Source organism: Sus scrofa, chromosome 6 (assembly GCF_000003025.6).
Source record: "Sus scrofa isolate TJ Tabasco breed Duroc chromosome 6, Sscrofa11.1, whole genome shotgun sequence".
Classification (NCBI taxonomy): domain Eukaryota; kingdom Metazoa; phylum Chordata; class Mammalia; order Artiodactyla; family Suidae; genus Sus; species Sus scrofa.
Window position 1 is genome coordinate 53,311,615 of NC_010448.4, and position 22,853 is coordinate 53,334,467.

At 48.6% G+C, this 22,853-nt stretch overlaps 1 pseudogene; it reads left to right on the forward strand.

Moving 5' to 3' along the window:
* LOC100518843 lies at window positions 119-21,106 on the forward strand (annotated as a pseudogene).

A 22,853-nucleotide genomic window follows, 5' to 3' on the forward strand; every position in this document is an offset into this window, starting at 1 on the left:
CCACACGCGGAGAAGGGGACTCGGGTGGCTCCGGCCATTGTTCCTGGACGGCGGCGTTGGAACGCAGCAGGGGGAACTCCGGCTCCCCGCGGGCTGCTCGGAGCCGCCGTTTCCCGCGATGTGGGGTTACGAGAGCAGGGGCGGCCGCGGCGAGGCCTTAGGAGACCTGCCCGGCAGTGGGTTGGAAAGACGTGGGGCTGGAAAAGCAAAAAGGGGGTTGCGATCTGCTCTGCCATTTTTTTTTTTTTTTTGTTATTTCTTGGGCCGCTCCTGCGGCATATGGAGGTTCCCAGGCTAGGGGTTGAATCAGAGCTGTAGCCACCGGCCTACGCCAGAACCACAGCAACGCGCGATCCGAGCTTCGTCTGCAACCTACACCACAGCTCACGGCAACGCCGGATCGTTAACCCACTGAGCAAGGGCAGGGACCGAACCCGCAACCTCATGGTTCCTAGTCGGATTCGTTAACCACTGCGCCACGACGGGAACTCCTGCTCCGCCATTCTTGAGGCAAACCTCGAGCCGTGTGTGTGGGTCGGGCCCTGTGCGGAGCTGTGTTTCGAGACAGAACGAACCGGGGAGGCACAGTCGCCAGAGGATGCTGATGGGCCAGGAAGTTTGAACCCCTGGACCAACTTACGGGGAATTCATTCCTTGGAAGCTGAGCATAGAAGACAGAAAGCAAATTCGTGGTTGCCTGGAGGGGGGAGTGGGGATCGACTGTAAACAAGCACCAGGGGATCCGATGAGGGTGAGGGAAAGATGCTGACAAGTGGGTTGTGGCAATGGCTGCACAACGTGCTGACTTTACTAGAAAGCCTTGTATTTTACACTTAAAATGGGTGTCTTTCAAGTAGATTGTACCTCAGTAAAGTTTTGGTGTTTTTAAAAAAATTGATCCTTGGGGTAGGTAGAACAGAGAGGGGAGGAAAAGGACTGGCGTCTACCTTTGGATTCCTTCAGTCAGCAAAAACTGAGTTTCTGCTGTGTTCTGAGATAAGGCAGTGTATGAGTCAAGCACCTCTTGTTTATGCTCTAGGGCAGCACTGTCTATTGAAATACAATACAAGGAGTTCCCATGGGGGTGCATTGGAAACGAATCCAACTAGGAACCATGAGGTCACGGGTTCGATCCCTGGCCTCGCTCAGTGGGTTAAGGATCTGTCATTGCTATGAGCTGTGGTGTAGGTCGCAAACGTGGCTTGGATCTGACATTGCTGTGGCTGTGGTGTAGGCTGGCAGCTATAGCTCCGATTGGACCCTTAGCCTGGGAACCTCCATATGCCGCAAATGAGGCCCTAAAAAAACCAAAAAGAAAAGAAAAGAAATATAAGCCCCAAGTGCCAGCCATATAATGTTACATTTCCTAGTAGCCATACTTTTTAAAAGGTTTAAAAACAAACCAGATGAAATGAATATGGTTTAAGCCTAAGAATTATTTTAACATGTAATCAAATTTCAATTTTTTTTGGCTGCTACCCATGGCATGTGGACGTACTGGGCCAGGGATCAAATCTGAGCTGGGACCTACATCACAGGTGCTGGCAGGGGATAGTACTGGCGCCTACAGAGAGAATTGTACCATTAACCCGCTATGCTGTAACAGGAACTCAGTACAAACTTTTTTGTTTTCTTTTGTCTTTCTAGAGCTGAGGCATATATATGGAAGTTCCCAGGCTAGGTGTGGAATCGGAAGCTGTATCTGCGACCTACACCACAGCTCACAGCAATGCCGGATCCTTAACCCACTGCGCCAGGCCAGGGATGGAAACCACGTCCTTATGGATACTAACTAGTCAGGTTTGTTTCCAATGAGTCACCTCAGGAACTCAACAAACATTTTTAATGAGATAATTTATTCTTTTTTTCAGCAGAACCTGGAGCATGCAGAAGTCCTCATGCCAGGGGTCCAGCCTGAACCACAGCAGTGGCAATGCCAGCTCCTTGACCTGCTGAGCTGCCGGAGAACTCTGAGATAATTTACCTTTGGGGTGACCCTTTAAAATCTGGTGTATATTTTACATTAACAGGACAACTAATTCTGATCAGCGACATTTCAAGGGCTCCAGAGCCAAATGTAGCTAATGGCTCTGGTACTAAACAGCATCCGTTTAGTGAGGGGCTAGACAAATGCACATAGATGGCAGTGTGGTTGTGTTTTACACTGTGCCTGGGAAATTCAAAGAAGGGCCAGAGTTAGATATGGAGGCCAGATTGATGCTCCAACACAGATGAAATAATGATGATAATAATAAGTAGCAGCCATAATGTGAAACCTTTCAATGGCGCGTATCATCACCAAATCCTCTTCTAAGTGTTCTGTGTGCATAAGTTCACTGAATTCTCACAACAAGCACACGATGTAGTTACTGTAGCTCACCTCATCTCGCAGAAGAGATTTTTTTTTCCTGTTTTTTTTAGGGCCACCCTGTGGCGTATGGAAGTTCTCAGGCTAGGGGTCGAATCAGAGCTACAGCTGCCAGCCTACACCACAGCCACAGCCACGCCAGATCTGAGCTGCGTCTGTGAACTACACCACAGCTCATGGCAACACCAGATCCTTAACCCACTGAGCGAGGCCAGGGATCAGACCCGCATCCTCATGGATTCTAGTCGGGTTTGTTAACCACTGAGCCGTGGCAGGACCTCCGGAAGAGGAGACTTTTAATGGAACGTGACCGGTGGGAGAGTCTTAGACTTTGTTCATAGGACATGGGAAGTCCCCTCAGCAGAATTTTCAAGTTCAGCACTGCTGATATTTGGGGATCATAGGATTGTTTGTTGTGGGGGACCTGTCCTGTGCATCGTAGGATGTTTAGAAGCATCCCTGGACTTGACCTACGAGAGGCCAGTAGCACCCCCTCCCCACAGTGTGACAGCCAGCATGTCTCCAGACATCGCCAGCGTCCCCTGAAGGGAAAAATCACTCCCAGTTGAAGGCCATTGCAGTAGCAGTTGTTTGAATCGTAGAGGTACACAGGCCTGGGTCTGGAATTAGCTCCTCGGGATACCAGCAGGATGAGCCTGTCCTCTGCAGCCTCCTGCCTGCATGAATAGAAGTAATTTCCAAAGTAGAGCTTGAGCTCACCGACACCTCAGACGTCTTTTCCACTTCCACCGTCCTCAGCAGCTGCGATGGCATCCGATGAATTCAGCACTCAGGGCAGCGTGTGAGATGCCTGGCGCCCGCAAGTTCAAATAAGTGACTATCTTGAGACTCTTATATCATTCATAGCCTTGTGCCTCCCTCTTTGAACTTGGCTTCACTTGACCAGCATATACTGAGGCCTCCCTCATCACTGCCCTGCCAGGGTCTAGAGCTTAAAAAATGAATGAGCTATGGTGCCTTGAAAGATCCATCATCTCCTCTCATCTAAGAACATGGATTGGAGTTCCCGTCGTGGCCCAGTGGTTAACGAATCCAACTAGGAACCATGAGGTGGTGGGTTCGATCCCTGGCCTCGCTCAGTGGGTTAAGGATCTGGCATTGCCGTGAGCCGTGGTGTAGGTCACAGACCTGGCTTGGATGCCATGTTGCTGTGGTTCTGGCGTAGGCCAGCAGCTGTAGCTCTGATTAGACCCCTCGCCTGGGAACCTCCATGTGCCACGGAAGCAGCCCTAGAAAAGGCAAAAAGACAAAAAAAAAAAAAAGAGAGAGAACATGGATCTGATCATGTCACTTTCTCCTGTGTAAAAACCCCTAATGATGTCCAACCAAAAACCTGCATATGGGAGTTCCCTGGTGGCTCAGCAGGTTAAGAATTCCAGCATTGTCACTGCTGTGGTGCAGGTTAATCCCTGGCCGGGAAACATTTGCATGCTGCGGGTGTGGCCAAAATTAATTAATTTTTTAAAAACCTGTACACAGATGCTCATAGCAGCATTATTCATCATAGCGGAAAGGTGGAAACAACTCAAATGTCCATCAGTTGATAAGTGGATAACAATATGTTTGCTAATCCCTATAGTGGGATATTACTCAGCAATAAAAAGTGGAGTTCTGATACAAATTAGAACAGGAATGAATCCTGCCAACAATGGATTGCTTCCACCTTTTGGCTATGATGAGTAATGTTGCTTGGAACGTTCGTGGGCAAGTGTTTGTTTCAATACCTGTATTCATTCTTTTGCATGTATACCTAGGAGGGGAATTGCCAGACTATATGGTAGTTCTATGTTTAACCTGTAGAGGAGGAGTGCTTTTGACAGTAGAGGAAAGAGATGGAGCCAAGTCAAAGCTGATTCTGTAATAAACACACACACACACACACACACATTTTGCTTTTTAGGGCCACTTGCGTGACATATGGAGGTTCCCAGGCCAGGGGCCAAATTAGAGGTGCAGCTGCTGGCTTACGTCACAGCCACAGCCACGCCAGATCCAAGCTGCGTCTGTGACCTACACCACAGCTCACGGCAACGCCGGATCGTTAACCCACTGAGCAAGGGCAGGGACCGAACCCGCAACCTCATGGTTCCTAGTCGGATTCGTTAACCACTGCGCCACGACGGGAACTCCCTGATTCCGTAATTTTTGAGCAAGGCAAAAAGACAAAAAAAACCCCACAAAAACAAAAACAAAAAAATCCCACCAAATTTCTCCTTTTTATACTGATACCAATTTTTGTTTGTTTGTTTGTCTTTTTGCCTTTCCTAGGGCCGCTTCCACGGCATATGGAGGTTCCAAGGCTTGGGGTCTAATCAGACCGTAGCCGCCGGCCTACACCACAGCCACAGCAACGCAGGATCCGAGCTGCGTCTGCAACCTACACCACAGCTCCCGGCAACACCAGATCCTTAACCCAGTGAGCAAGGCCAGGGATCGAACCCACAACCTCATGGTTCCTAGTCGGATTTGTTAACCACTGCGCCAGGACAGGAACTCCCTGATACCAATTATATTGGATTAGAAGCCTACTCCACTGCAACCTCATCTTAATTAACCTAATTGCAACAATGCTATTTCCAAGTAAGATAGCATTCAGAGGTACCTGGGGTTGGGACTTCAACAGAGAAATTGGGTGAGGGATAAACACAGTTCAACCCATAACAAGTCACTTCTGCCATAGTCCCAAGCCTGTCCAGATTCAAAGGGAGGGAACTGGATTCTCAGTAAGAGCCAGGCCAAAGTCACATTGTAACAAGATCCTGTGGGATGGGAGATAGGGTTGTGGCTATATTTGGAAAATACAAATGTCAAGTGCTGAGGCAGAGGCTGGGGCAGAGGTAGGCATGCTCAGAAGCTCTGGAATCAAACTACATCCTCTAAGAACACTCAGCTAACAGTGACTGGAGGTGGATGATGCAGGGCTGGTTGCACAACTCAGCCACATCATCACAGATTTTCATATCCTCTCTTCTTCTATCCTCAGAGTACTGGTGTTTTGATCCTCATTGTTATTGCCTCATGGTTACAAATAGCTGCTGCAGCTCAACCATCACCTATTCATTCCACTTTCCCAACCAAAAAAGAGAGAGTGAGCAAAAAGCTTTTTTCTTAAGCGTTTTGATATTTTTATCCAAGAAGATTGTCTGTGGTGGATTGCAAAAGCTAGCCCATTTTCCTTTTCTCCTCATTGTCTATTCCTTGGCCTTAAAACTTCACAGTACCCTAGAGTTCCCTTCATGGCTCGGTGGTCAACCAACCCGACCAGGAACCATGAGGATGCCGATTCTATCTCTGGCCTCACTCTGGGTGAGGGATCCAGCATTGCCCTGAGGTGTGGTGTAGATCGCAGACTCGGCTGGGATCCCAAGTTGCTGTGGCTGTGGTGTAGGCTGGCCGCTGTAGCTTTGATTCGACCCTTAGCCTAGGAACATCCACATGCTGCCAGTGTGGCCTTAAAAAGCAAAAAACCCACCAAACTTTGCAGAACCCTTTCACCACGACTCTGGGCTTAGCCATGGAATTTGCCCTCGTGGGATAGTTGCAGGTTTGACGCCAACAGAATCTTGAATTGGGCTTGTTAGCCTGGGCTCACTCACTCCTGAGCCTCTGCCCTGGCCAGGAAAACATGCCCAGGCTGGCTTGCCAGAGGATGAGAGAGAGGCACATGGACCATAGTTGAGTTGTTCTAGTCACCTTGACCACTCAACGGCCACCCTTTTTTTTTTCTCTCTCTCTCCTTTTAGGGCCGCACCTACGGCATATGGAGGTTCCCAGGCTAGGGGTTGAATCAGAGCTGCAGCTGCCGGCCTACACCACAGCCACAGCAACGTGGGACCCGAGCCTCATCTACGACCTACACCAGAGCTCATGGCAATGCCAGATCCTTAACCCACTGAGAGAGGCCAGGGATTGAACTTGCATCCTCATGAATACTAGTCAGGTATGTTAACACTGAGCCGAGACAGGAACTCCAATGGCCAGCCCTGACCATTTGACAGCACTGAACACCAGACATGTGAGTGAGCCCCACCAGGATCAGCAGAGCCACCTAGGTGGCTCCAGATGCACAGGTAGTAAACGCTTATTATTACCTTCCACCGAGGCATGGTGGTTGCTTGTTACGGAGCATTACCGTGATAGCAAATAAGTGACTCCGTTTTTTCAGAAATCTTCCAAGATGTCCTGGCAAGAGTCGGGGAGGGAGTTACATACCCAACCACAGCTGCAAGGGAGTCAGAAAGCAGGTGACTGGTGGGAGTCAGGGGACGGATCTGATTGGCTGGGGCCAGTCATGATCAACCCCCAACAGAATGAGGTCCTGTTAGCGGAGAGCAGGCAAGGAGCGCTGTGCGGTAGGCAGCCAGCAGTGTCTGTCACCCTGGTGACTACATTCCAGGGAGGCTAGGTGGATGCGAGTGCCTACTGAGGCTATCAGAGGAACCAGGAGGAATGGTGGTTCTTTCTGGGGAGGGAACTAGGATGGGGGATGGAAGAAGGAGGACCTCAAGAGTTCCCATCGTGGCTCTGACTAGCATCCATGAGATTGCAGGTTCGATCCCTGGCCTTGCTCAATGGGTTAAGGATCTGGCATTGCCCTGAGCTGTGGTGTAGGTTGCAAACGTGGCTCAGATCCCTCATGGATGTGGCTGTGGTGTAGGCGAGCAGCCTCAGCTCTGATTCGATCCATAGCCTGGGAACTTCCATGTGCCACGGGAGTGGCCCTAAAAAGACAAAAAAATAAATAAATAAATAAAAGGAGAGGACTTCCTCACCATCAGGAAGGATTTTCATTTTCTACAAAGTTTAAAAATGTAAATGAAAATGTATTAACTAAATTAAAATGTATTCATTAGATTAGAAAACTAATTAAAATGCAAACTAAAATTATATTCTAACTTCTTAATTAAATGAAAACATTAAATTATATTCATTAGGAGTTGCCTGGTGGCCTAGAGGTTAGGGATTTGGCATTGTCGCTGCTGTGGCTTGGGTCGCTTCTGTGGTGTGAGTTTGATCCCTGGTCTGGGGACTTTCATGTCCCATAGGTGCAGCCAAAAAAAAGAAAAAAATGAACAAAGAGGAATTCGCATCGTGGCTCAGTGGTTAACTAATCCGACTAAGAACCATGAGGTTGCGGGTTTGATCCCTAGCCTTGCTCAGTGGGTTAAGGATCTGGTGTTGCTGTGAGCTGTGGTGTAGATTGCAGACACAGCTCTGATCCCGAGTTGCTATTGCTATGGTGTAGGTCAGTGGTTACAGCTCCGATTCAACCCCTAGCCTAGGAACCTCCATATGCCACAGAAGCGGCCCTAAAAAAAAGACAAGACAAAAAAAGAAAAGGAGAGTCAAGTCAGCGTGTGTGCCCAGATTTGCTCTAGGGAAAGAGCAGGCATTTGAGGAGAAGTAAATCGGTGAGGACACTGAGACGTGGAAGCAAAACCGTGAAGAAGAAGCCCCAGCCAAGCGAAGGGAAAGCTGCTCTTGGAAGGAGTGCAGGGTCCACCCTGGCCACCGGTTTCTCCTCTCCTCCGCCCTTTCGTGTCCTCGTCACTATTTCTCTCTGCTCTGCCCTACCTTCATGATTCACCTCTTGCATCACTTCCTTCAAGCATCCTCAGACTCCTCGCACCCCACATCCTCTGGAGTACACACCTGGCCAAACTCCGGTCTTCCGCGAAAACACCCACCCAGCCAGCCCAGCAGGTTTTACCTGAATCAGAAATCGCAGACCTCGAGGGGGCTCAGGGCACTGTCCGTGTGTCTCTGGGGAGCTTGGTTTTCACTCCATCGCTCCAGGCGTGACACATCCTACCAGGCCTCCCCACTTCCCAGCCCTGGCGTCCCACATCCCAAGCCTCCCCATGCAAACTGGAGCCATCTCTCGGGAATCCCTTATCCTCCCCCTTCTAATGTTAGGCCAGATCCAAGCTGCGTCTGTGACCTACACCACAGCTCAGGGCAACACCAGATCCTTAACCCACTGAGCGAGGGCAGGGATCAAACCCGCAACCTCATGGTTCCTAGTCGGATTCGTTTCCGCTGTGCCAGATGGGAACTCTTCCCTCTGCTTCTAATTCTCCTCCTCCTCCTTCTCCCCTCCTCCTGTGCAGCCCACATCAGCCAACTCAATCCTTAAAAACGAGGGATCACTCCACCTCTTGGTGGGAAGAGGGGAAATATTTAGCTTCTACTGTCAAAAGAGACTTTGGGGGGTGACTTTTGGCTCTTCTCTCATGCGGCTATATCTATTTTTTTTTTTTTTTTTTTTTTTTTTTTGTCTTTTTGCCTTTTCTTGAGCCGCTCCTGCGGCATATGGAGGTTCCCAGGTTAGGGGTTGAATCAGAGCTGTAGCCGCCGGCCTACACCACAGCCACAGCAACATGGGATCCGAGCCGCGTCTGCAACCTACACCACAGCTCACGGCAACGCCGGATCCTTAACCCCCTGAGCAAGGCCAGGGATCGAACCCGCAACCTCATGGTTCCTAGTCGGATTCGTTAACCACTGCGCCACGATGGGAACGCCTCATGCGGCTATATCTAAAGGCCAAACAACCCAATCAAAAACTGGGCAGGGGGAGTTCCGATGCATTTTCCTAACAGAAAAATCCTGGTTCATTAGATACCCTCCCTTCCCTACCAAAGTCTTTTCCGTTTCCCCACGTCGGGTCCAGAAAAGAAGAGAGGATGGAACAAAGTTGATTTGGTCACAGCCGTCTTTGCGAAGGTGACTTGGGTGGCGGAGGTGGCGATTTTCTCTGTTCAACTAATTGCTAGCACCTTATTTCCTGAGATTCAGCAAGACCATCAGCTCCTCTGAAATTAAGACCACTGCTCCTTGGGAGATCCTGTTGTGGCTCAGCACAAAAAAACCTGACTAGTATCCATAAGGACACGGGTTCGATCCCTGGCCTCGCTCAGTGGGTTAAGCATCTGGTGTTGCCTTGAACTTCGGTGTAGGTCCTGATGAGGCTCAGATCCTGAGTTACTATGGCTGTGGTGTAGGCTGACAGTTGCTGCTTCCGATTCAACCCCTAGCCTGAGACTGTCCATATGCCACAGGTGTGAACCCCCAAAAAACCCCAAAACCGTTGTTCCTTGACTTCAATGATAATAACAGCTCTCAGTTTATACTTGGCCCCGAGTTCCAAAGCTGTTATTCTTCGGCCACACCATTCTCTTTCTTAAAATGTTAATTCAGGGGAGTTTCTGTTGTGGTGCAGTGGAAATGAATTCAACTAGGAACCATGAGGTTGCCAGGTTCGATCCCTGGCCTTGCTCAGTGGGTTAAGGATCTGGCGTTAACGTGAGCTGTGGTGTGGGTCACCGATGTGGCTTAGATCTGGTGTTGCTGTGACTGTGGTGTAGACCGGAGGCTGTAGCTATGATTTGACCCCTAGCCTAGGAACCTCCATATGCTGCAGGTGTGACCCTGAAAAAAAATAAAAAAATAAATACTAAAGACTGGGTGTTGGGGATGCCCACACATTTATCCCAGCCCTTAGCCTCTCCTTTGTATCAGTTAGCCACAGCTGCATAAGGAACTGTCTCAAAACTTAGTGGTTTAAAATAACAGCCATTTATTCTTTTCTCACAGGTATTTGGGTTATCTGGACGGTTCTGCTCATCAGAGCCAGGCTCTGCTGACCTTAGCTGGGCTCACCTGTGAATCTGCCGTCACCTTCCAGCAGGTCAACTAGAGGTAGACTGGTTTCGAATGACTTCAGCAGGAATGACTCATTTCTTCCTTCCCTTCCAGCAAGCCAGCCCAGGCACGTTCTCACGGCAAAGGCAGGGACGAAGAGAGAGAAGAGAAATACTGGGAGCCTCTTAAGGCTTAGCCTTGGAATTTGTAACCTTCTGCTGTATTCTACTGGCCGAGGCAAGTCGCGAGTTCCAGTTCAGAGGATGGGAAAAGACACCCCATCTCTGGATGGGCAGAGCTACAAAAGCACATGGCAGGGAGGGGTAGAGCAGGGTGGCGTCAAGGCAGTGACGAGTGGTCCTTCCTGTTTCTCCTCCTCTTTCCATGAGCTGGCGAAAGCGTGATCCCCATCAGCCACCGTCGCCTCATCTGCCCCCCACAGTCCTCTTTGCTTTCTTTTTTGTTGTTGTTGTTCACACCCAAGATATGTGGAAGTTCCTGGGCCAGGGACTGAACCTATGGCACTGCAGTGACCCAAGCCACAGCAGTGACAACACCTGATCCTTAACCCAATAGGCCACCAGGAAACTCCCACAGCCTTGTTTTCTGACTTTAAACTTCACTTCTTTCTGTGGGTCCCTTAGGTATCTTTGGGGGCTGCTCTATCCCATTCCTTATTCTCCAAGCTCCCAACCCCATCTGCCCCTATCAAAAGAGGAGGATGAGCCCTGCCCCCAACTCCTACTTTTTTTTTTTTTTTTTTGGTCTTTTTGTTTTTTTAGGGCCGCAGCCGCAGCACATGGAGTTTCCCAGGCTAGGGGTCGAATCAGAGCTGCAGCTGCCAACCTACGCCACAGCCACAGCAATGTGTGACCCGAGCCACATCTGTGACCCACATCACAGCTCACACACAGCAACACCGGATCCTGAACCCACTGAGCGAGACCAGGGACGGAATCCGAGTCCTCATGGATGCTAGTGGGGATGGTTAACTGACGAGCCACGACGGTGCTTCCAATGCCTACTTTAGAGTCAGGACGCTCCCTGCCCCCCTGCCTCTATTTCTTCCATCTCCTGCAAGGAGATGCTTCTCAAGTGCTCGTGAGCCGTTCAACCGGGACTCCCCCCCCTTCCTCAGCCCCTCCTCCCAGCCAGTCACCCTTCTACCTCCCTGTGGGTTGGTCCTCTTGTTTCCATGCTCTCATCTCCACCCTGGTCCAGGCCCCACCATTAGCTCTTGCCCAAGACCAACGGCAACCAGATAGATGGCCGTGTTGCGGGTTGGTGGGTCTGGGTTCTAATCCTGGTTCTGCCCTTGACTAGCTGGGGGGCCTCAGGGGACTGACTTTACCTCTCTGTGCCTCAGTTTCTCCTGTCATAGGCTGAATGTTTATGTCCCCCCTCTCCCCGGAGTCCCCAGACCGTATGTTGAAACTGAATGCCCAGCGTGATGGTGTTCGGAAGCGGGGCCTTTGGGAGGTGATTAAGTCATGAGGATGGAGTTATGAGTGAGATGAGTTCCCTTGGGAAAGAGACCCCAAACGACGCGGTCCTTCTCTGCAGCACAGGGGACTATGTTTCGTATCTTGGGATAAACTTTAATGGAAACGAATATAAAAAAGAATATATTTAGGGAGTTCCCATCGTGGCTTAGTGGTAAAGAACCTGTAGTATACACGAGGGCAAGGGTTCGATCCCTGGCCTTGATCAGTGGGCTAAGGATCCAGTGTTGCCATGAGCTGTGGCATAGATCGAAGATGCGGCTCGGATCCTGCGTTGCTGTGGCTGTGGTATAGGCTGGCAGCTGCCACTCTGATTCAGCCCCTAGCCTGGGAACTTCCACATGTGATGGGAGGGGCCCTAAAAAGACAAAAAAAAAAAAAAAAAAAAAAAAAGAAGAAGAAGAAGAAGAATATATATATGTGTATAACTGAGTCATTTGTTTTGCGGTAGAAATTAATACACTGGGGCAAATCAACTATGCTTCAATTAAAAAATATATTAAAAAACAAATAGGGGTCCCCGTTGCGGCTCAGCAGGTTATGCATCTGACTAGCATACACAAGAATGTGTGTTCAAGCCCTGGCCTCATTTCAGTGGGTTAAGGATCCGGTGTTGCCTCAAGCTACGGGCATATGTTGCAAAGGTGACTTGGATCCCGTGTGGCTGTGGCTGTGCTGTAGGCCGGCAGCTGCAGCTCCAAACTGACCCCTAGCCTGGGAACCTCCATGTGAAACAAAATGAAACAAAAATCAGCCTTCCAATTCGAGAATGTGGAAAGGAAGGAAGGAAGAAAAAGAAGAGAGGGCATCACTGAGAGCTCCCTCAGCCCCTCTGCCATGTGAGGACCTGCAAGGTGTGGGTCTGTGAACCAAGAAGCAGGACTTAGCCAGACCCTGAATCAGCCAGCACCTCCCAGTCCCCAGCACTGTAAGAAATATGTTTCTGGGTTTTTTTTTTTAATTGCATTTTATTGGAGTATAGTTAATTTACAACGTGCGTTTTTTTGTTTGTTTGTTTGTTTGTTCATTTTTGCTTTTTAGGGTGATGGTTGCAACGGCGCATGTTGAGTATATAAGAAACCACGGAATAGTCCACTTTTTTTTTGTTTTTTATTTTTAGGGCCGCACCCACAGCATATGGAGATACCCAGGCTAGGGGTTGAATCAGAGCTACACCTGCCGGCCTACACCACAGCCACAGCAACCCCAGATCCACACAGGGTCTGTGACTTACACCACAGCTCACAGCAAGACTGGATTCTTAACCCACTGAGCTGGGCCGGGGATCAAACCAGTGTCCTCATGGATGCTAGTCAGATCGCCTAGCCACAACGGGCCCTCCTAATGGTCCGCTTTAAATGAGCGCATCTTATGGTATGTGCAAGGCACAGCAATTAAAAGTAGTTATGACGGTGACAATGAACCCTTCAATGACTGTGTGTGGCCTTTGGGATCAACCCCCAAATCCCTGGTGTGCTTGCAAGGCCACCCAGTCCCTGTGTCTCTCAGGAGGCTGACCTGCCTTCTTTCCCGGGCCATTGCCCCCTCTGGGTCTGCAGGGCCCTTCCTCTCTGCTCTTATCTGGCTAACTTTATTTATCTTGCAAGTCTTAGTTTATAACTGACTTCCCTCGGGAAAGTATCTCTTTATCCCCAGCGTCCGTGTGACTGGGCTCCCAAAATAGCATTTGGGATGGTTTCCAGGTGACTTACTTTAATTGTTATGCACTTATTTTAATGCACACTGGGAAAAAAGTAACTAGCCCACCCTACCCGTGACTTCAGGACCGTTGTTGCTTGGGAAATGCCTAAGGCAGCCTCAGGGGAACCAATGAAAGAAGAAAACAAGTTGGTTGAATAAAGACACTTTTTTCTTTTGTCTTTTTAGGGCTGCACCCGCGGCATATTGGAGGTTCCCAGGCTAAGGGTCTAATCGGAGCTGTAGCTGCCAGTCTACACCACAGCCACAGCAATGCCAGATCCGAGCTGTATCTTTGACCGGCACTGCAGCTCACGGCAGCAATGGATCCTTAACCCACTGAGAGAGGTCAGGGATCGAACCTGGGTCCTCACGGATACTAGTGGGATTCGTTTCTGCTGCACCACAGCAGGAACTCCAAGAACAAGTTTTTAAAATGTATTTCTTAAAATTTTTTTTAAAAATGTATCTGGGGAGTTCCTGTCGTGGCGCAGTGGTTAACAAATCTGACTAGGAACCATGAAGTTGCGGGTTCGGTCCCTGCCCTTGCTCAGTGGGTTAACGATCCGGCACTGCCGTGAGCTGTGGTGTAGGTTGCAGACGCGGCTCGGATCCCGCGTTGCTGTGGCTCTGGCGTAGGCCGGCGGCTACAGCTCCGATTCAACCCCTAGCCTGGGAACCTCCATATGCCACGGGAGCGGCCCAAGAAATAGCAACAACAACAACAACAACAAAAAGACAAAAGACAAAAGACACACACACACACAAAAAAAATGTATCTGGGAGTTCTGGTTGTGGCACAGTGGGTTAGGGATCTGACTGCAGCGGCTCTGGTCCCTGTGGAAGCACAGGTTTGATCTCTGGCCCAGCACAGTGGCTTAAGGATCCAGCCTCGTGGCAGCTGCAGATTCAATCCCTGGCCTGGGAACTTTCATATCCCATGGGTGCATCTGAAAAAGGAAAAAAAAAATTAAAATTAAAAACATAGGAATTGCCTTTGTGGCTCATAGATAATGAACCCAACTAGTATCCATGAGGACTTGGGTTCAATCCCTAGCCTTGCTCAGTGGGTTAAGGATCTGGAGTTGCTGTGGCTGTGGTGTAGGCTGGCAGCTGGAGCTCCAATTCCACGCTTAACCTGGGAACTTCTATGTGTCTCACGTGTGTGTGGCCTAACAAACATAATAATAATAAAAACATAAAAGTGTATTTGATTGCAGTATAGTTGATTTATAATGTGATAATTTCTACTGTACAGAAAGTGATTCAGTTACATATAGATACACATTCTTTTTCATACGTTTTCATTATGGTTTATTGCAGGATACTGCGTATAGTTCCCTGTGTTATTCAGTAGGACCTTGTTTATGAAAGACCAAATTTTTAAGGTACAAGCAAGAGAGGCAGAACTGTGCCAAAATTGTGAAACAGTCCTTTGGGAATAATAGAAGTTGGGAAGCCCCTGGGGGCTGGGTTAACTCCACCTGACCTCCCATAGCGGCCTCTGGGCTAATGTCTATCACACTGGGAACAGGTTTGTTTTATGTCTGGGGTGTGAGTCCCATGAGGGCAGGGCTGGGCTTGTCTCCTCCCCACAGTGTCCCCAGCACTGCCCATGTGGGGCGGGGTGCAGAGCAGGTGCTCACAGGGTATGCCTGATGAACTAAGGCCAGGCTGCTCTGGAGTGTGGACCTTCCCCCAAGGGCACTAGGGAGCCCCTGGAGGTTTGCATCAGAGGAATGTCAAGACTGATCTTGATAGGTGCTTTTAGAAATTCCAGGAGTTCCTGTCGAGGTGCAGCGGAAACGAATCCAACTAGGAACCATGAGGTTCCGGGTCTGATCCCTGGCCTCGCTCGGTGGGTTAAGGATCTGGCATTGCGATGAGCTGCGGTGTAGGTCACAGATGCAGCTCAGATCCCACGTTGCTGGGGCGGTGGTGTAGGCTGGCAGCTGCGGTTCCGATTCGACCCCTAGCCTGGGAACCTCCATATGCTGCGAGTGCGGCCCTCAAAACACAAAAGAGAAAAAAATAAAAATTAAAAAAAAAAAAAAAAAGACATTACAGGGGGAGGAAGTGGGATGGACTCGGAGTTTGGGGTTAGTAAATGCAAACTAGGACATTTAGAACAGATGAGGGAGTTCCTGTTGCAGCTCGGTGGCTTATAAACCCCTACCCATGAGGATTTGGGTTCCCTCCTGGCCTCAATCAGTGGATTAAGGATCCTGCGTTGGCTGTGAGCTGTGGTCGCAGATGCAGCTGGGATCTGGCATTGCTGTGGCTGTGGCTTTGACCGGCAGCTGCAGTTCTAATTTGACCCCTAGCCTGGGGAACAAGCATGTACCGCAGGTGCAGCCCTAAAACTCAAAAAAAAAAAAAAAAAGAATGGATAAGCTACCATACAGCACAGGGAACTATATTCAATCACTTGTGCTAGAACATGAATAACAGAAGATAACATGAGAAAAAGAATGTATATATATGTATGTCTGGGTCACTGTGCTGTATAGCAGAAGCTGGCAGAATATTGTAAATTAACTGTAACAGAGAAAATTAAAAAAAAAAAAAATTCCAGGCTCGCTTTCTACTCTGGGCCCAGAAAATTCACATTCCTCCTAATCTGACCTTTCCTATCAGACTCCCCTTTTTGCCTTCTCCTCCTCCAGGAAGCCTTCCTGAACTGCAGGCTGGGTCAGGCGCCTGCTCTGGGTGTCCACAGCCCCCTGCTTCCCCCATCCCAGTCCTGTCTACACTGGGGGTGGGTGTGTATCTTCCAGAGACCTGTGCAATCTCCATGAGGTCGGCTCTGGCCCTAGGCTCTCAGGAACCCCTCTGGAGCAGGTGTATTTACTGGACGTCAATCGACGGCTATTGCTCCTTTCTTTTCCTCCACCAGCCCCTCCCCAACTACTTTTCAATCCTCTCCTCTATACGCTGCCCTGTGCATTGTTTTTTAAATCATGTGTGCTTAAAAATCTGCTTTCTTATCATTTAAATGTTTTCCTCTATGAATTTTTCTCTTTTTTATTTTTTATTTAATAGAAAAACTGTTTAATCATAACATTGACCATTTTGGGGAGTTCCCGTCATGGTGCAGTAAAAACAAACCTGATGAGTATCCATGAGGACACAGGTTTGATCCCTGGCCTTGTTCAGTGGGTTAAGGATCCGGCTTTGCTGTGAGCTGTGGTGGAGGCCGGCAGCTACAGCTCTGATTCAACCCCTAGCCTGGGAACCTCCATATGCTGGTGTGGCCCTAAAAAGATAAAAAAAAAAAGACCATTTTGGAATTCCTGATGGTGCAACAGGATCAGTAGCATCTTGGGAACATGGGGATGTAAATTCCAGACCCGGCCTGGCACAGTGGGTGAAGGATTGGGTGCTGCCACAGCTGCAGTTTAGGTTGCAACTGCGGCTTGGGTCAGATCCCTGGCCTGGGGAACTCCATGTGCCATGGGGTGGCCAAAAAAGAAAGAAAAAAAGACGATTTTAAGCCCCCCCCCCCGCTTTTTTGGCCACACCTGTGGCATGCATACGTTTCATGGCCAGGGACCCAAGCCACAGCAGTGACAACGCCTGATCATGAACTGGCTTTGGCACCGAGGAACTCCCATTTTAACCATTTAAAAGTGTACAGTTTAGGAGTTCCTGTCGTGGCTCAGTGGTTAATGAACCCAACTGGGAACCATGAGGTTGCGGGTTCGGTCCCTGCCCTTGCCAGTGGGTTAAGGATCTGGCGATCCTGTGAGCTGTGGTGTAGGTTGCAGACGCGGCTTGGATCCCGAATTGCTGTGGCTGTGGTGTAGGCCGGCAGCTACAGCTCCAATTGGACCCCTAGCCTGGGAACCTCCATATGCCATGGGAGCGGCCCAAGAAATGGCAAAAAGACCAAAAAAAAAAAAAAAGTGTACAATTCAGTGGCGTTCAGTACATTCACAGTGTTGTACCACCATCATCACTAATTCTAGAAATTTCACATCACCCCAAAAGGAAAGCTCAGGCACATGTTGCTGTCATTTCCCCACGCTTTTCTCCTCCCCACCAGCCCCTGGCCACCCCTAATTAGCTTTCTGTCTCTATGGATTTGCCTTTTTCGGACAGTTCCTATAAATGGGTTCATCCGATATGTGGCCTTTGGTACATGGCTTCTTACACTGAGCATCGTGTTTTCCAGTTTCCAGGTCAGAGCTTATGGCCCTTCCCAGGCTGGACCTGTCCTTTGCTCCTTTTTATGGCCGAATAATATGACATTGTGTGAATACACCACATTCTGTTGATCCAGGCATCCTTGGATGGACATCTGGGTTGTTTCCGCCTTTCGGCTCTTGTGCATAATGCTCCTGGGAACACGCCCGTGTAAGTTATTGTTTGAACACCTGTTTTCAATTATTCTGGTTCTGCGCACATAAACTGGCTGTAGAGGGATTCTAGGGGCAGCTTATTGAGGACGGAGCAAACTGTGCCCCGTATTGGCCCCATTGCACCCGGCAGCAGGGTTTGAGGAGTCTGATTTCTCCACATCCTCCTTAATACTTGTTATTGTCCTTGCTTTGGGCTATGGCCATTCTAGCGGGGGGGGGGTGGTGAAGTGGCTTCTTGTTGTGGTTTGGACTTGCATTTCCCTAAGGACTCTGGGCATCTTTCCATGTGCTTCTTGGCCATTTTCTCACCACCTTTTGCAAGCTGACCTCAACCCCTACCACCTCGCTAAAGCTGTTTCCCCCACACTTACCAGTCCACTGGCTTTTTTTTTTTTTTTTTTTCAGGGCCACACTCACAGCACATGGAGGTTCTCAGGCTAGGGGTGGAATCAGAGTTACAGCTGCCAGTCTACGCCACAGCCACAGCAACACCAGATCTGAGACGCATCTGTGACCTACACCACAGCTCACAGCAACGCCGAATCCTTAACCCACTGAGCGAGGCCAGGGATCAAACCTTCAACCTCATGGTTCTTAGTCCGATTCGTTTCTGCTGCGCCATAAGGGGAACTCCCACTGGCTTATCTTTAAAAATTTTTTTAAATTTTATTTTATTGAAGTAGAGTTGATATACAATGTTGTGTTAGTTTCAAGTGTACAGCCAATGATTCAGTTATACATATGTGTGTATATATATATATATTTTTTTTTTTTTTCTTTTTACGGCCACACCCACGGCATATGGAGGCTTCCAAGCTAGGGATCAAATCAGAACTACAGCTTCCGGCCTACACCACAGCCACAGCAATGTAGGATCCTTAACCTAATGAGCAAGGCTAGGGATCTAACATGCAATCTCATGGTTCCTAGTCAGATTCCTTTCCACTGCGCCACGACAGGAACTCTGCATCCACTGGCTTAATTCTCATTTTTTCTGTCTCTCAGCAACTCTGGATGCCTTCCTCCCTCTCCTGCCATGACCTACCCATTCTTGTCTTCCTCTTCTTTTTCTCAAAAGAGATGTGGGACCTTGGGCCTGTTATTTAACTTCTCTGTGCCTTGGTTTCTTCATTTGCAAAGTGAGACTGCTAACAATTTTGATCTCAGGGTTGTGCCTGGCACGTGGTACCCATGAGGGAAGTGCATAATGGTGAGAGGAGTAGAAAGCATTTTTTTTTTTTTTGTCTTTTGTCTTTTTGTTGTTGTTGTTGTTGTTGCTATTTCTTGGGCCGCTCCCGCGGCATATGGAGGTTCCCAGGCTAGGGGTTGAATCGGAGCTGTAGCCACCGGCCTACGCCAGAGCCGCAGCAACATGGGATCCGAGCCGCGTCTGCAACCTACACCACAGCTCACGGCAATGCCGGATCGTTAACCCACTGAGCAAGGGCAGGGACCGAACCCGCAACCTCATGGTTCCTAGTCGGATTCGTTAACCACTGCGCCACGACGGGAACTCCAGTAGAAAGCATTTTTTAAAAAAATCAAGAATTCCTGTCGTGGCTCAGTGGTAATGAATACAGTTTGTATCCATGAGGACACAGGTTCGATCCCTGGCCTCGCTCAGTGTGTTAAGGATCTGGTGTTGTTGTGAGTGGTGGTGTAGGTTGCAGGTGAGGCTTGTATCCTGCGTTGCTGTGACAGTGGCGTAGACCGGGCAGCTACAGCTCCGATTCCACCCCTAGTCTGGAAACTTCCATATGTCGTGGGTGCAGCCATAAGAAAAAAAATCTGAGTTCCTGCTCTGGCACAGTGGGTTAAGAATCCTACTGCAGTGGCTCAGGTTGCAGCTGCAGCTTGAATTCATTCCCTGGCCTGGGAACTTCTGTATGTTACAAATGTGGCCAAAATAAATAAATACATTAAAAAAAAAAAAAAAGCTTGCCCTGGTATAGAATTGTAGGAAAAACATCAGAAAGTATTCTATTTTTAAAAAACCCCACAGGAATATTACTCAGCTATAAAAAAAAGAATGAAATCATACCATTTACAGCAACATGGATGGCCCTAGAGATTATCATGCTAAATAAAATAAGCCAGATGGTGAAGACAAATAGCATAGAATACCGCTTATCTGTGAAATCTGAAAAAAAAAAATACAAATAGGAGTTCCCATCCTGGCAGAGCGGAAACGAATCTGACTAGGAACCGTGAGGTTGCGAGTTCAATCCCGGGCCTCCCTCAGTGGGTTAAGGATCCTGTGTTGTTGTCGCTGTGGCTGTGGTGTAGGCTGGCAGCTGTAGCTCTGACTGGACCAGTAGCCTGGGAACCTCCATATACCACGGGTGTAGCCCTAAAAAGAAAAAAGACCAAAAAAACCAAAACCAAAACCAAAAATACTTATTTACAAAACAGCAACTCAGAGTCATGGAAAACAAATGTATGCTTAGCTAAGGGGGAAGGGTGGAGTAGGAGTAAATTAGGAGTTTGGGATTAGCATATACACACTACTCCACATAAAATAGATTACCAGGAACCTACCGTGTAGCTCAGGGAACTATACTTAATATTTTATAAGAGCCAGAATTCCTGGCGTGGTGCAACAGGATCAGTAGTGTCTTGGAGTGCTGGGATGCAGGATGGATCCCTGGCCTGCCACAGTGGGTTAAGGATCTGGCATTGCCACAACTGTGTTTTGGCATAGGTTGCAGTTGCGGCTAGGATGTGATCCCTGGCCCGAGAACTACAGAGGCTGTGGGGCGGCCCCCCAAAAATTTCTTTTTAGGAGTTCCCATAGTGGCTCAGTGGACAACGAATCTGACTAGCATCCATGAGGATGCAGGTTTGATCCTTGGCCTGGCTCAGTGGGTTAAGGATCCCACGTTGCCATGAGCTGTGGTGTAGGTCGCAGATGCGGCTTGGATCCCGCATTGCTGTGGCTGTGGTGTAGGCCGGTGGCTACAGCTCTGATTAGACGCCTAGCCTGGGACCCTCCATATGCCGTGAGTGCGGCCCTCAAAAGACAAAAGATTAAAAAAAAATAATTCTTTTTAATAATAACCTACAAGGGAGCTCCACCGCGAGGAGTTTGGCATTGTGGGAACTCCTTCCTTTCTTGCTCCCTGGCCATCTCGGTGGCTGCTTGTGGTTGGGGACGTCCCACACCTAAGGCAGGAAAACGGTGGCCGCAAAGAAGATGACATCGCCAGAGTCCATCAATTCTCGGCTCCAACTCGTTATGAAAAGTGAGAAGTAGGTGCTGGGATACAAGCAGACTCTGAAAATGATCAGACAAGGCAAAGCGAAACTGGTCATCCTTGCCAACAACTGCCCAGCCTTGAGGAAATCTGAAATAGAATATTATGCCATGTTGGCCAAAACTGGTGTCCGTCACTACACTGGGCACAGCATGTAGAAAATACTAGAGTATGTACACTGGCTATCACTGTAACCAGTGATTCTGATATCGTTAGAAGCATGCCAGAACAGACTGGTGAAAAGTAAATCATCCACAATTTTTCTTTCATAAAACCAGCCAGAGCTTGTTTAAAAGCAAATAATAAAAAAATAATAACCTACAAGGGAAAATAATCTGAGAAAGAATATGCATATATATATATATATATATAAATTACTTTGCTGTGACCTGAAAACTAACATGACATTGTATCAAGTATACGTCAATTAAAAAAAACAATCCGGAGTTTGCAGTGGAAACGAATCCGACTAGGAACCATGATGTTGCAGGTTTGATCCCTGGCCTTGATCAGTGGGCTAAGGATCCAGTGTTGCTGTGGCCGTGGTGTAGGCTGGCAGCTGTAGCTCCGATCGGACCACTAGCCTGGGAACCTCTATATGCCATGGGTGTGGCCCTAAAAAGCAAAAAAAAACAAAAACAAAAAAACAAAGAAAGAAAAGTTTTTAGGGGCAAGTGTAATATGGTGTTTAAAAGTATGCACTTTGGAGCAAGGCTGCACGGATCCAAATCACTGAGGTGGGCAATTCTGTAATCTCTCTGTGACATCCGTAAATTGAGATGAAGTTAGAACCTGCTAGGATCTTTTGGGGCATTCACCGAGTTTATCTATGTACCTGGGCCGGCAGCACCAGCTCTGGTAGGCGTTAGGTAAAACTACACCATCTCACAGCGGATTAGTTTTCACCCCAGGTCTGGGTGGCTTTCACAGCCTGTGTAGCTAATTTATACAGAGGAAGTCTTTACAAGTAAGATCCATAACAGGTCAAAGCTCAGCTGCAGGAAGTTCTTCTCATCCTCCGCTCCATCTCCCGGAACAGAGAGTAATAATAAATGTCAGAATCCGGACAACTCTCCTTTCCGCCCGTCAACTCTGCCAGCCTCGCGTCATTTTCCGGAGGAGGCTGACTTCCCTTCTTAAAGGGGCCTCTCCTGGTTTTGACTTTCTCTTCTCTTTCCTAAGTGGCCTGGCTGGTTTCTCTTCCACATCCATCACTTAGCATTTCTCAGGAAGCGGCCCCTCCCTTCCAGCTGGGATGTTAAATCCTGCAGTGATTTCATATAAAGTCACTCTTCATTGTGTCTGGTGGTGCTTGAGTAGGTGAAGCTGCTGATTCCCAGCTTCTCCCCTCTCCCCAATACCATTGAGGGTTGCAGGAGGCACGGGTGTGTGTGGGTGGGGGGGGTCCGTGATCCCAATGGCCATGTCAAGAGTTTTCCTAAGGACGGTGGCTTTGAGGTATGTGGATGAAAAAGGAAGTTCTCAGGACTTAATATTTTTGTTTTCACAGTATGTATTTCTTTGAATAGGTGCTACAAGTTTCCAAGTTTTTACAAAGGTTCAAAGAGATTTACCCTCCGTGCACCCTGCTCTCCCTCCCCACAGACTCTGCCGTTACCAGTTTGTTTCTGTTTTCGAAGATATTCTGTGCATTTAACAAGCAGAAGCCTCCCTGCATTTATTATACACTCTTCTTCCTTTGCTGCCTTTTCCCCTTAGCTGAATTCATAGCTCATTCCGTGTCAGTTCATGTATTACTTCCTCATTTTACAGTTACTCCGTGGCCCACTGTGGGCTGAACCACAGCTTATTGATGAGTCCCCTATCCATGGACAGCTAGGTTGTTTCCGGGTTTGTTTTTCCTTACGCATTTTTACGGAAACAAAAACAATGCTCCCTAGCCCGTTGGTCAGCATTTATGAAGAAACCGGCGGGAGCCACAACCAGCCCGCCCGCATCCGCCGAGAGCACCCCCATTTCCAGGGTCCCGGCACTTTGCCGGCGC